Raw genomic sequence first — 13,439 nt, 5'->3', positions numbered from 1 at the left:
AAGTGCACCATAAGGAGAACAGCTGGGAGTCATTTCTCATAATTATAGCCAGGATTAAGGGGGAGAAACACCCGGCAGATGGAGTGTTCCCTCTGACAAAATTGTACAGAAATCTGGAAAGGGAAATATTGTTTAAAACATGGATCTTAAAATAAATCATGATTATAACTTCCTCTAGTCTTGGTGTTCTTTTCTTTTTTTCTTTTTTAAACTCGATTCTTATTGTTGAAAAATGGAATATTTGGCATGATAAAATAATAAGCAGAAATTAAGTTGTGATGAGACTTAGAGGATTCCATAATGAACATGGTTATATCCATTTTCTCCTCTGCCTGTGCAGCCTATTAACTGTCATGCCAACATTATTTTGTTGTGGTCGCTTTAAAGTGGAGATGTGGAAATGGGACTATGTGGAGAAAGAGAAATCCTGAGAACCATTTCAAGCCCATCTCTGTTTGGGAAATTTGCTTATTTTCTCTAGACCCAAATACTAAGATTGATGAACAAAGATCATCATTGTTCAAACTTATCATTGATCTTAATGATCACTGTAGGGGCAGAGCAGAGGGTAATCCCTTTCTTGTTCATAATAAAAGTTAGGGCCAACACCCCTATAACACAAGACAGGTGAGCAAGAGAACATCCTAATAAATTTGTTTGGTCATAGTTTTACACAACACAGGAGACTTCAAATTGAAGACCAATGGACCCAGGCTGAACTGTCCATTTTTATGCTTAGATATGATGAAGGATGTACACCTGTGCAGACACATTGTTGGACAAAAAGCATCTGATCTAATAGAACAGATTGGAGGCTGATTAGTACCTAGAGAAGCCTGTCTGTGCAGATGCTTCTTGACCCATTGGTTGTAGGATTTCTTCCTTTTCAGATATGGAACAATGTTCTTTCTGGAATGGGGTTCTTATGACTTGTAACAAAATAAAGTAGGTTAGATTATTATTTATGTCTATCTCCTATACAGAAAGGTGGGGAAAAGTGAGAATAAAACATTTCAGTTTTTATGGCTGGTTTGGGGACAAGGATTCTGGTCTATGAACTGCCTAGGGGCAAGAAATATTCTAGTTTTTCTGGATTGCCTCAGGGGAGAATGAAGAAGAATAAGACACAGGAGGGTAGGAGAAGTTTAGAAACTCTGCTTCTGAGGCTGCATCTAGAGCCTCCCCATCAGTGTATCATTTTCTGAGCCCCAACATCAGCAGGGGACAGTAAGCAGAAACTTGAAAGTGGGCAAAGTAAACCTGCCCTCAGGATGCTTGTATTTCAGTATAATTAGAAAAATGGGAACAAAGCAACAGGGCAGAGAATAGATTCCTAGAGGAGAGAGACAGAAACCCACACTGTGACTTCCTAGAAGTGATGGAATAAGGCAGAAACTTTGAAAGACAGAGGGGAATTTTATGGACTAATTTGTGAATTCAGTTGGTTTGAGAGTGGAACAGAAGACATTTTTGATCTATGGTTAAAAAATAAACTGGATTCTCATGTTAAATAAAGGGAGTATATTCACTAAAATATTGAGGAGACAGGCAGTAGTTTGTATTTTCTTTTGCCAAGAGTCACTATATTATATTAGTCATCTACATTGCATTAAAAATATCCTAAAAGCTAGTGACTTAAAACAGTAGTCATTTATTACTTCACAATCTGGGTGGGTCAGGCATTTGAGGGCAGCAAATTTGGTGGTTATGAATGTGGGTATCTGTGAGGCTGCAGTTACCAAGCTTGATGGGACTGCAGGGTTCATTCCAAGAATACTCACTGATGTATTCCAAGAACACCTCTCCGTAAGTTGCTGCAGTGTCCTTATGAGATGGCAGTTAACTCCCTCCAGAACATGGAACCTAGGAAGAAAGAAGAAGAAAAGCAGAAGGTACAATGTCTATGAGGTAGCCTGAGAGGCAACATACTATCACTTCTGCCATATTCTATTAATCACCCCCATTCAACCCTGACAGCACAAGAAATTCCATGAAAATGTGAATAAGAGGAGGTGGGATCTTTTGGGACCATCTAAGAGGCTGGCTACCACAAATACCAATACAAGAAAACAATACTAAGAACTGAAGATGGATGTTTTGATTCTAAGTACACACATACATACACACACAGAAATGCACACAAGTCAGAGAGAAAGCGAGAATTTTACAGAGGATGTTTGTGGTCTGCATCTAGTTTTGATTCTGTACCTTTCTACATCAGGGAGAGCATTCATAGCCAGATTTTTATTTGATACATCTTTCCAAATAACCTACATCCTCTATCATTTTAAAGAGAAATGTGCACTTATGTAAAAAAAAATCTGTACTGTTACTTGTGAGACAATTATTATTATTATAATTTTTGCTACTCCATGTGGTTGCCAGAGGTCTTATACCATACAAAGAGGAGACAGTTCTGCCATTTTCTTGCTTACTTATGCTTTCATGGCTAGCATTACCTTTAATCTACTACTTGTATTCAGAAGTCTTTCAAGCCACCTCTCTATTTTGTGAGAGCTAGTTAAACCTGATAACAAAAATCTATTAATTTATCTGATCTATTCAGATATTGATAATATCTTTCAATTCACTGAGAACAGATGTACAGAGACACACTGCTGACTGCTCTGGCCAGAGGGACTTCTACTCATCCCTAAGGTTCCTCACATCCTTCTTCTAAAACAGGACCCTAAATTATAAAGTGAGAGCACAACAATGTTGAGGTTCAACTCAAATTAAGATGGTTTTCTTTCCTTTTTGAAAAACATAATATGTTTAATATTTTCCCTGTACCTTCTCAAATCTATTTTATGACTGAAAAATTTCTCAAAACTTAATTTTGCTTTGTTGAACAAAGGACTAGGCACACAGCATTTCGATCAGGGATTTGCGAACTATGATCCAATTTCTTTCCTCCTTTCATAAAATAAGTTTTATTGTAACTCAGCCACACTCGTTTACATATTCCCTAGGACTACTTTTGTACTACAACCTCAGAGTTGAGTGGTTGTGACAGATTCTCTATGGCTTGCAAGGCCACATATTTACTAAGTAGCCCTTTAGAAAAAAATTGGTCAGCCCCAGTCCTGGGTGCTTTAAGTTATCCAGACTCAAGTAAATTTGAAAATAGTAAAATTTGGTGATTAAACACACAGACTTTGGCTAATCACAGGAAAGGACAGAAGGAAGGAGAAATGAAAGAAGGAAGAAAGGACATTAAAAATCCAGAGTATGACTTTTTGATTTATCAGAAACAATTTTATTAAGAAAGAAGTATTCCATATTCCCTTTAATTTTCATTACTTTAAAAAATCTGGTCTTTGAAGTACATCTTAGGGATTTGCTCTCAAGTCAAAGTAGAGAGATCTCAGGTTATTGATTATAGATTTTCCTATTATACTGGAAAAGGAGGAAAGTCTCAGCATATTTGACAAAAGAGATGATGGAAAAGAAGAGAGATGGAAGATGAAAGAATCCTAATATTTATTCCCTCTGAGAGCCAGTACCAAGAGACTAAAATCATTAAACCATTAAAATTGAAATCATTAAAACCTCCAACTACATATGAAAGCCCTCAAGATTTGAGTCTAAATATATATATATATATATATATATATATATATATATATATATATATATATATATATATATATTTAGACTCAAAAGTGATGAGCCTTAAATTATTGAGATGAGTGATGCACTGGCAAAGGCTTGGAGAGAAAAGATGCTCTAAATGTGTGGGAACTTCCTTTGCACACCTATGACTTTCCATAAAACCCTGTTAAAACCTGTCCTACCCCTGAATATACCAAGAGCACAGGCCAGGATTAGACCAATCACAATGCAGGAGAAAACCATGAAACAGGACCATGGAAATTTAAGACCCCTTTCTCTATTGCTGCTTGTATATAACTAATCACCATCTTGGAAAGATCAAGGGGAAGCGAGGAAAATCTCATAAACTAAGGTATGATGTGAAATAGTGTAATCATGAAAGCAAAGAAACAAAAACCAAACATTCTACTGAATTAAAGAGTCTAAATATTTTGTTTGTCAAAATACTGTTATTTCGGTTTATTTGCTTTTTCCATTATCCATTGGGATAGAGACAAGGGAGGAACATTAGATGTAAGAGAAAATCAAAAAGTACATTTATTTGCACATTTGGATATATCAAGTAAATTAGACCATCCAGTAAGATGAAGAGACATTTGAAAAAAATCCTTACTGTACTGTCTTAAAGGGAACTGAGCTCCACTTCACTGATGGCAATAATGGCATTTGTTTCACCAAGACAAGATGGACAGGAAAAAAAGAATGCTTAAATTTCCCTGATATTTCATAATTAATAGTTCCTCTGAAGTTTGGAGGGGAACAAGTTAAACCATAGACTAATGTCATATGGTTGCTCATGCACATTGCAGTGTATTCCAACAGATAATCCAAACTAGACCCAAACTATCTCACTCTATAGCCTATTATACCACATGGAAAAGGGAAGTCATTTAAATAAAAAGAGTACCTGATGAAAAAGATATAGTCATCATCCCACATCACCCCCTCCCAAAGAATATAGCATTGTCTTTAAAGATGAAAAGCAACATTTGACAGAATTATAGGAAGAGAAGGATGAATGCAAATATCCATGGTATAGAGTACATAAAGAAATAGAATATTTAAGAACACAGTGCATAGAGAAAATGGTATTTCCCAAGCACACATAATGTGACAGGTGCAACACAAATTCCCTCCACCTACATGTGCTAGTGCAATTCTTGGAAATATACAAAGCACATAGTATTATTTGCATTTCTCAAATAAATATGGTATGACTTAAAGAACTTAAGAATATAAATGAATTGCCCATGGTCAGACTCTTAATAAAGACTGGCCCAGGAGCTGTATAATTTCATGACGGTTGCTGTCTTTTGTGAGGAAGGTATTTAGTTATTCTTAAATTGAAATATATGTTATAATGCCTTGCATGAGAATTATATTACAAAGAACCTTCAAAAGAAGATAATGTTTTAAAGTGTAAAGAAAAGCACTTATTGATTTACCTTTTTAAAATAACTTACAAGTATATACCCTTGGGCATCAATCATCTGCTACAGTTCAAGTCACCCTGTCACCCTTGACCCTGCAAATTCCCTCTCCACTACTTTTAGAGTTTTCCCCTTTTCATCCTTTCTTTGTATTTGTTTTCTTCATATATTTTGTATAATATCTACAGTAATACATTTAAGATTTTAAAAATTATAATTACTTTTTCAGGTTCCCCAAAATTTCCTTTTGGTGTTTTGATTGGAATTACAGTCAATCTATAGATCAATTTAGTATACCTATGATTGAACTCTTTTTATTATTTTTATGTGTTTTTAAATGCATCTTCATAGAGATCTTGGTCTTTCTGGAGTTATTTCCTGCACAATTTGTTGATTGGATTTTTATTGTGATTGCATCCAATTTTCTAAAACCTAGTTGGTTATTTCTGGAGGAGAGGGATGGTTTTGAGCTTTATAACTTAATCTTTGGTCTTACAGAATTGCTGTCTCCTCTTATTTATTGTGAATATGTGTTAACTATTTTAAGTTTTCTCTGTAGTTTATTAAATGCATATTGCAATTTTATCCTTACATTTTTTTTCTTTCCCTTGCTGTTTTGAATACAGTGATCATGCTGAGATGCAGTGTCATGTTCTGAGTCATAAGGGGAATGCAATTCAAGTTTTATCTCTATTAAGTGAATGTTTTCTGTAAATTTTAGTGTTTAATCTTTATCAAGTTAAAAATTCTTCTTGTGTAGTTATCTTTCCCTGAGATTTATTAATCTGGAATATTTGTTAGATATTAGCAAATACTTTTGCTCTGTTTTGATGATCATATGAGTTTCTCCAGTTAAATTATTAATGTGATCATTTGCACTGATAGTACTTTATACTATTGGAGTTTTAAAATTAAACCTTACTGATATGGTATTTATTATCATTTTAGTACAGTGTTCTAATGGATTTAATCATATTTAACATTCTGATAGGTATCAAGAACTGAGTGGCCTAAGATTTTTAGCCTACTTGCAAGCCAATAAGATGGTCTGCTACAACTTCAAGTATGCTGGCTGTTATGGTTTGGATATGAGCTGTCCCCACAAAAACCCAGCAGAAATTGATTCATTATTTTGTGTGTAAATAGAAATTAAACAGATCATCTAGTATGAATGCATTATTCCATTTGTATCTGGAAAGTCTTTGAACTCTCAGAACCAAGTAAAAGGAAAAAGATTTTGCTAAAACTGTGAATAGTATTGCTGGCCATTCCTGGATCCATTTTAAAAAGCAGTATTTCAATAATTTAATATTAAATGGTTATGGGTTTACTTCCTTACATATGTGGTTTGTTGGTTTGTATACTTATTGTTAACCTGTTTCTTTATTAGGTTACATGTGTCTTTAAAAGATGTCACTGTGAAAAATATGCACACTGCCATAATCGCTGTGGGAAATTTTCTAGCTGAAGTCAATATGCAATGCTTTGATCCCTGTTCTTTATTAAGCTATTCGATTTTATTTTTTAAATTTTTTTAAAGAGAGAGAGAGAGAGAGAGAGAGAGAGAGAGAGAGACAGAGACAGAGACAGAGACAGAGAGAATTTTAATATTTATTTTTTAGTTTTCGGTGGACACAACATCTTTGTTTATATGTGGTGCTGAGGATCAAACCTGGGCTGCACGTATGCCAGGCGAGCACGCTACACTTGAGCCATATTCCCAGCCCAAGCTATTCGATTTTAGAGGTCATTCTTCACTCTTGTGCAGAATCTTAAAGACTAACTACTATGAAGTAGGTGTTCAACAAATGTTTCCAATACATTCTAAATGCCATCAAAAGAATTGCCACTGGAAAACATTTCAAGTTATTTACAACACAGATAAAGAGAAATAGTACTAAGACCTGAGTACATGACAATAACCATTTTAAGTTTAAACTATTAAATCATATGGGTAGACGATTGAATATACTGGGAGGGACTAGGGTGAATTCATTAATGTGCTATTTTTATTTATATTATAATGTTATCAATAAATTTTAAATATTATCCCTTCCACTCCCTGGTTCAATTTCTCTCTCTCCCCCCTATAATTCCTCAAGGAGTACTTCATGGATTTTATGGGTATATTTTTCAGTCTGTATATCTGAAACTTTATTAACTCTGTAAGTTTATAAACCATGTCTATATGGTATAGCATGAGAGTAGATTTGAATTCCTATAAATGATATAAATAAGATAAAACTTCTGTGACTTTCTCTCTACCTTGAAATGTTTTTAATTTGTATCTTTGAAAAGCATACATCTTATGCCTTTAAGGATAATTAATTCCTTTCCCTGATGTACATACAGTGTTTCCTCACTTACCCATTCTCTTTCTAATTGGACATATTTGTTTTCTACATTCCATTCTGGCACATAACAATGCATTCAAGCACAACAACAAGAATGGGATCCTAATTAGAATGTTATACACCATATATGCATAATATGTCAAAATATACTGTACTGTCACGTATATATAAAAAGAACAAATTTAAAAATACTGCAGTCACACAGACTTTCATTTGTCTGCTTGAACACACCATGCAAGAGACTTCTAGGTTGTATAACTAGTAATAAAATCCTGTGGTTATATAGTATATAAATTTTTCTAGATATTGCCACAGTTATTTGACCAAATGAACACTTCTGCAGGTACTTCCTTCATCTTTACTGAGAGTTAATATTGTCAGATTTTAAATTTTTGTTAATAGAGTAGGTAAAAAATAATATCTCATCATTGTTAGTGATGACACTTTGAAAGTGGTATTATTTATTTTTTCTTTTTTTATTTCTCTTCTTGCATTTTTGAAAAATAAACGTGTTTATTTTGAAAATTGAGTAATGAAATTAATATTTTCCATTTTTAATCCATTAATTTTAATTCAATAGTATTTATTTTAACATTGTGTTGATCACTCTGAATATAGTGATAAATCAATTTTTTGAAAACACAATTTTCACCACTGCAGAACTTGCAGGCAAATCAGGCAGACAGATATGTTAAAGAAAATAAAAACAAAACCTACATCATTGCAAAAATAAAGACTGGGAGCACAGAAGTACCAGAGAATCAGGAGTAAATAGTTCTAAGGGAAGTATTTCCAGATAATGTTTCTGGAGATGTGACAGATAAGCTCTTCTTAACTTTCTTTTGAGGATCTTTCCAGATTTATTTTATGATTTCATGATGCAATTTGGCAAGAAGATTGTCTAAGGCCTCCATTCAACAGGTTATTCTTGAGTACTCACTATGTGCCAGTGAGAATTAAATATTTTTCATAGCTTATCTTAGGTTAATCTTCATTATTGAACTATAATATTTGAATTATTAAATTACTTTTAAGGTAATAGAACTGGAAGAAACAAATTTAAATAATTTAAGTAAGGTCACACATATCTTTTATGCTAGCCCCAAAGTTTTTTTCTGATCTACTTATGCTATATTATCTGTATGTTTTGTTCTTTTCTCACTATTGTTTTTTGTGTCTATGGGATTGAAAGCAGTAGTTCTTTGGGGAGGAACAAAAGATTTTCAAATTTCTACATTTCCTGAACACAAAATTCTAAATGATCTCATAATTACTAGGAAAATATTTTGTTTAGTTTAAACCTACTGCTACAGACACTGACATGCTTTCAAATTAAGGAAAGTTATTGCATGTATGATAATGTTTGTTGTCAATTCATGGATCACATTCTTTTTTCCCCCAGAAAAAGCCAAAGCAATTGTGATTTCATAAAGAAAATAAAACAGAACTGACATTTGAATGTGGTCTATTACTATATGTCTACTTCCATGAAATCCAACTTACATATGATGAAATGGAAATAATGTAACACTGCATATTCATATCCTAGAATGGTATTTATTGGGACTTCTTTTTCACTTGTAATGTTCCACACATACAGTCTTACAATTTTTGCATTGAGCAAGCCCTGGAATAACTCAGGACTAGCACAGCAGGCACAGAATGAACAATTCATTGGGTAAGAGAGAAGTAATTTAGCATATGTCCTTTATTCCTTATATTTGTGACTGCAGTCATCAAGATCTAATTTTATTTAAGTAAAGCATCTTTGAATGTTTAAATGATTTGTACTAGAACCTGTGTCCTCATGCTAAACAAACAAACAAACAAAAGATTTATCATGATGAACATAAAGGAAAGAGAGAAGTAATTGATTCATTGGTCTGAATTTTCTTCTCACTTAATAAATTCCCCCTTTAGCAACAACAAGGCAAAATAAGAAGGTAGCATAGGAGATAACTTAAGCACAGCTAGCTTTGGCACTGCCAGTCACTAAAAGCTTATCTAGCATTTCCTGCACTCTTCATGAACAGTCCTTCAGCTCTGTGTTTAGAATAATAAAAACCTTGTAGTTCCATAAATGTTAATGTTGTAGGAAAAAACAGCAAATACAAATTTGCCACAATGTAAAATTCTCCATTTTGCTACTTAGCATTGAAAACTGTTATAAGGATATTTATTCTGATACATTTGTGCTATGTACTTATAAATATAATAAAACTTAACAATTACAAATGTAATTCATGATCTATATAAAATGAAATTCAGAATTTCCTGACCCCTCTCTAAATATATATATATATAATTGTATGTATATATATATAATTGTATGTATATATATATATTATATGTATATATATATATATATATATATATATATATATATAGTATATTTTTTATAAATGCATCATGGAATCCTTGATACCAAAGTCAGTAGACAATGTCAGAAATACTCCAAGATGATATCATAAACGTTTTATGTATAAGTTTGATTTTTAAAGGTTTTTGGTGCTTTCTTTTACTACTCCAATGCTATAGACAAAATGCATATATTACACTGAAAGTGTAATGAATCTGAAAATCTCATTCAACTGGAGGCCTGAAAACAGTCCTTCAGACAAACTTTCTTTCCTTCTTAGATTATGGACTATCTTCTATATTTGTCAATTTATGCAAAAATATATGCTGCATCATATCACAGAGGTTGATCAGAAATATAGTTCATTGTATTATTGATATGAAAAGCAGACACTGAAATATTAATTTCCAAATTATTTTCATTCTTATGAATATTTAAATTATACTTATTATCTATTATTCTACCTCTAAATCAAAATTGTAATTAATAATCATTTTCTTCACCAAATATCTGGCGTCTTTACTACAATTCATTTTTCACACCATATAGATTTTAACATAGAAAAATTATGACACAAAGAAGATGAAATAGGCTATTTTCTACAACATCAATACAAAGGTAATATAATGTACATTAGAGTGCATCTACAGTGGATTCCTGCATTAGTATACATACACAAATACATCTGTTTTATGTATATGGGAGATAACATTTTTGAAAGTCAAACCAGAGGAGAGATCTTGCTGAATATTCTGTGACTCTAGAAAGGTTTACATTTTAAGCATAATTGATTATTCTCGCCTTGGAGCAAGGAATTATATTGACCCCTCTCTAAAAAAATGTTTGAAAGCATTTGATGAGATTAAAATGATCTCACAATAAAGTAGTTATCTGGAAAAAAAGAGAACACAATAGTCTTTAAAAGAAATAAAGAGAGACCTGAAACACAGAATGGTATAATGTCCATGATGCTTGCAAAAATCACTAGATGTGTGTAATAGATAGCCTCAAAGGTGGTCCCTAATGAACTCTATGCTCTGGAACATACATCAGTATTGTAATCATCTCCCCTTGAGTGTGAACTGGACTTATTAACTTAATAGAATATGACAGAAGAAAAGGTATGTCACCTCTAAAATTAGGTTATTAGACAAAACATGATTTCTATCTTGGGCTCTCCCCCCACACCATGAAATCACTAGCTCTGAAGTCATCAATTGCATCATTAGGTTAAGTAGATATACAGGACACATGGTGAGTAATTAAACACCCTCCTGGAAATCGCCAATTGCATGAGCTACAGAGTGGTTATCTAGCCTTTTATGTGAGCTTGAAAGTAGTTTTTCAGCCTTTTAAATGACTTCAGCCCTGGCTGACAACTTGACTGTATGTATCCACATAAGGTACCCTGAGTCACAACCACCCAGATAAACCACAACAGAATCCTGACCCAGAGAAATTATGAGATAATAATTATTGATTGTTTTAAGCTTGGGAGTAATTTCTTATGGAGCAACAGAATAATAATATAATGTATAAAAAGTAATAAAATGTGCTCAATAAAGAAGATGACATAAACAATAGAAAGAGATGCAAACGTAATGCAGATTATGGAATTAGAAAATAAATATTCTTAAATGGCTCTCATGAAAGCATACAGCATGGATAAACCATTGGATATAATCATAAAATGGAACTTGATATAAGGAGATAATAGAAAGAATTTCAACAGAAAAATGGAAACTCTAAATAAAAATCATCTATTTATACCACTGTTCCTGTGTAAATCTGTGTATGTAAGTATGTGCACTTATGGGCATACAGAATGAGTGAACAAATTTTAATTAATGTTGATTTTGTTTTTAGCTGGATAGTAAAACTTTTCTGATTAATTTGTCTTTGAACTTCTTTATAATTTTAATAATTCTTGCATTTTGTGTAGTTTAAGTAATTCTTCATAAAATTTTCATTCTTAATATCTCCCCTGAATATCAAGACCTCAAAATGATAGCTTCTGAATATACCAGTAATAATAATGAGACATTCCAAAAACCATTTGTTTATGGAAGAGTTTAGAATTTCTTATTACTTAAATACAAACAGAAAATATTTTATGTGTCAAAATTAGAACATATACTTGAGTAAAAAGCAGAAATTTCTATTCTAGAAAAAGTTGGAGTATATTATAGTCATTCTAGACATTTAATGTCATAATATTTTATAAATTCTACAAGTTATCCTGTAAGTTATGAGTTACATGTATAATAAACATCTGTGTTACAGTGACTGGAAGTACATCTGTAGGATATTCAGATGTACTCTAAAAACAAAGAAAAAAAGATTCCTTGTTCTACATTTCTTGGCATGCACGGCAAGCTCAGACAAAAATGTGGAGGAGTCAGCTGATCTTTGATAAATACAACCTCTCTATGATGATCATTCACTCACACTGCCTCCCACACATTCGTAGACTTTCCTATTGAATGATTGAGATCCTCATGTGTTTATATCATCCCCAAATATGCATTCATAATGTGATCACAGACGACTGCTATGATGTGCTGTAGGATAGTCAAAAGAGTTTTGGTGTCTTTTCCAATATTTTCACAATGTTAAAATAGTGAATATAATTTCTTCACTATGACTGAAAATTACATAATATTTTGATGAACTTCTTGAGAAGAAACCCAATGGCAAAGTCTCATGACACAAATTCTAGATTAGAGATTATGGCAGACTGATTTTATGAAAGGGAGACACTATATTCCTAAGTTATATCCTCATAAGACTCAAGAAGTCTTTCCACATAAGACACAAGAAGAGGTCATCTACTCGCATGAATTAGATTACATATCATTATCTCCTTGCAACACTTCTCTAAAAGCATGTTTCTGTGCCCTTTTTAATTTCCAAAGAAGTATAAAAACAAAAAAAAAGTTGTTCTATTTGAACTTTTCATAATTTTAAATTTCATATTATTAGCAGTACTATAAATGAAAAGGGGGCAGAACTAGTAGAATCCACCTAACTTTAGTACTGGAAACATCTATTTCTATAATTTTACATTGTACACCTCACTATTATTTTTGCAACACTATTGCATATTTCATAAATATAATAATTTTAGTAAATTAGGACAATCTGCATAAACAGATCTTAGAACATTTCTGAGTAAGCATGATGTTCTGAAATATATTATAGCAACAGTGACAGTGTATAATTCATAAAACAACATTGATGTGACAATACAGTGTGTTATGGTTTGGATGTGAGAGATCCCCCCAAATTTCAGCAGCCTTTTTCCTTAGAGACCAGCTGTTGAGTGGGCTATTTCTGGTAGCAGCATGGAACAGGAGGCAGGAAGTGCCAGAGATGATTAAAGAAAGGGCGTGCCAAGAGAAGAATTATACACAACAGCTGGAAAATGTGGGAGAGGTTTTTAGATATGGTATGCAAGTCTTTTCAGAAGGCACCTTAATAAAAAATAATAATAAAATTAAAAACACACATTCAGCTGAGCTCTGAACCCTAAAAGAGAGGAAGGCATAAAGGGTCATGGCAACTATTAAAACTTCCTTTCAAGAATTCTGTCCAAAATGCCCATTAGGAAATAGAAAATATTTGAAGAGAAGAGGTCTGAGGGTATTTTTTTGCTACTTTCAAGTTCTCTTGCAACTTAAA

Source organism: Urocitellus parryii, unplaced genomic scaffold (genome assembly GCF_045843805.1).
Source record: "Urocitellus parryii isolate mUroPar1 unplaced genomic scaffold, mUroPar1.hap1 Scaffold_48, whole genome shotgun sequence".
Taxonomy (NCBI): domain Eukaryota; kingdom Metazoa; phylum Chordata; class Mammalia; order Rodentia; family Sciuridae; genus Urocitellus; species Urocitellus parryii.
The sequence above is the reverse complement of the archived record's forward strand: the minus strand, read 5'-3'. Positions refer to the sequence as shown.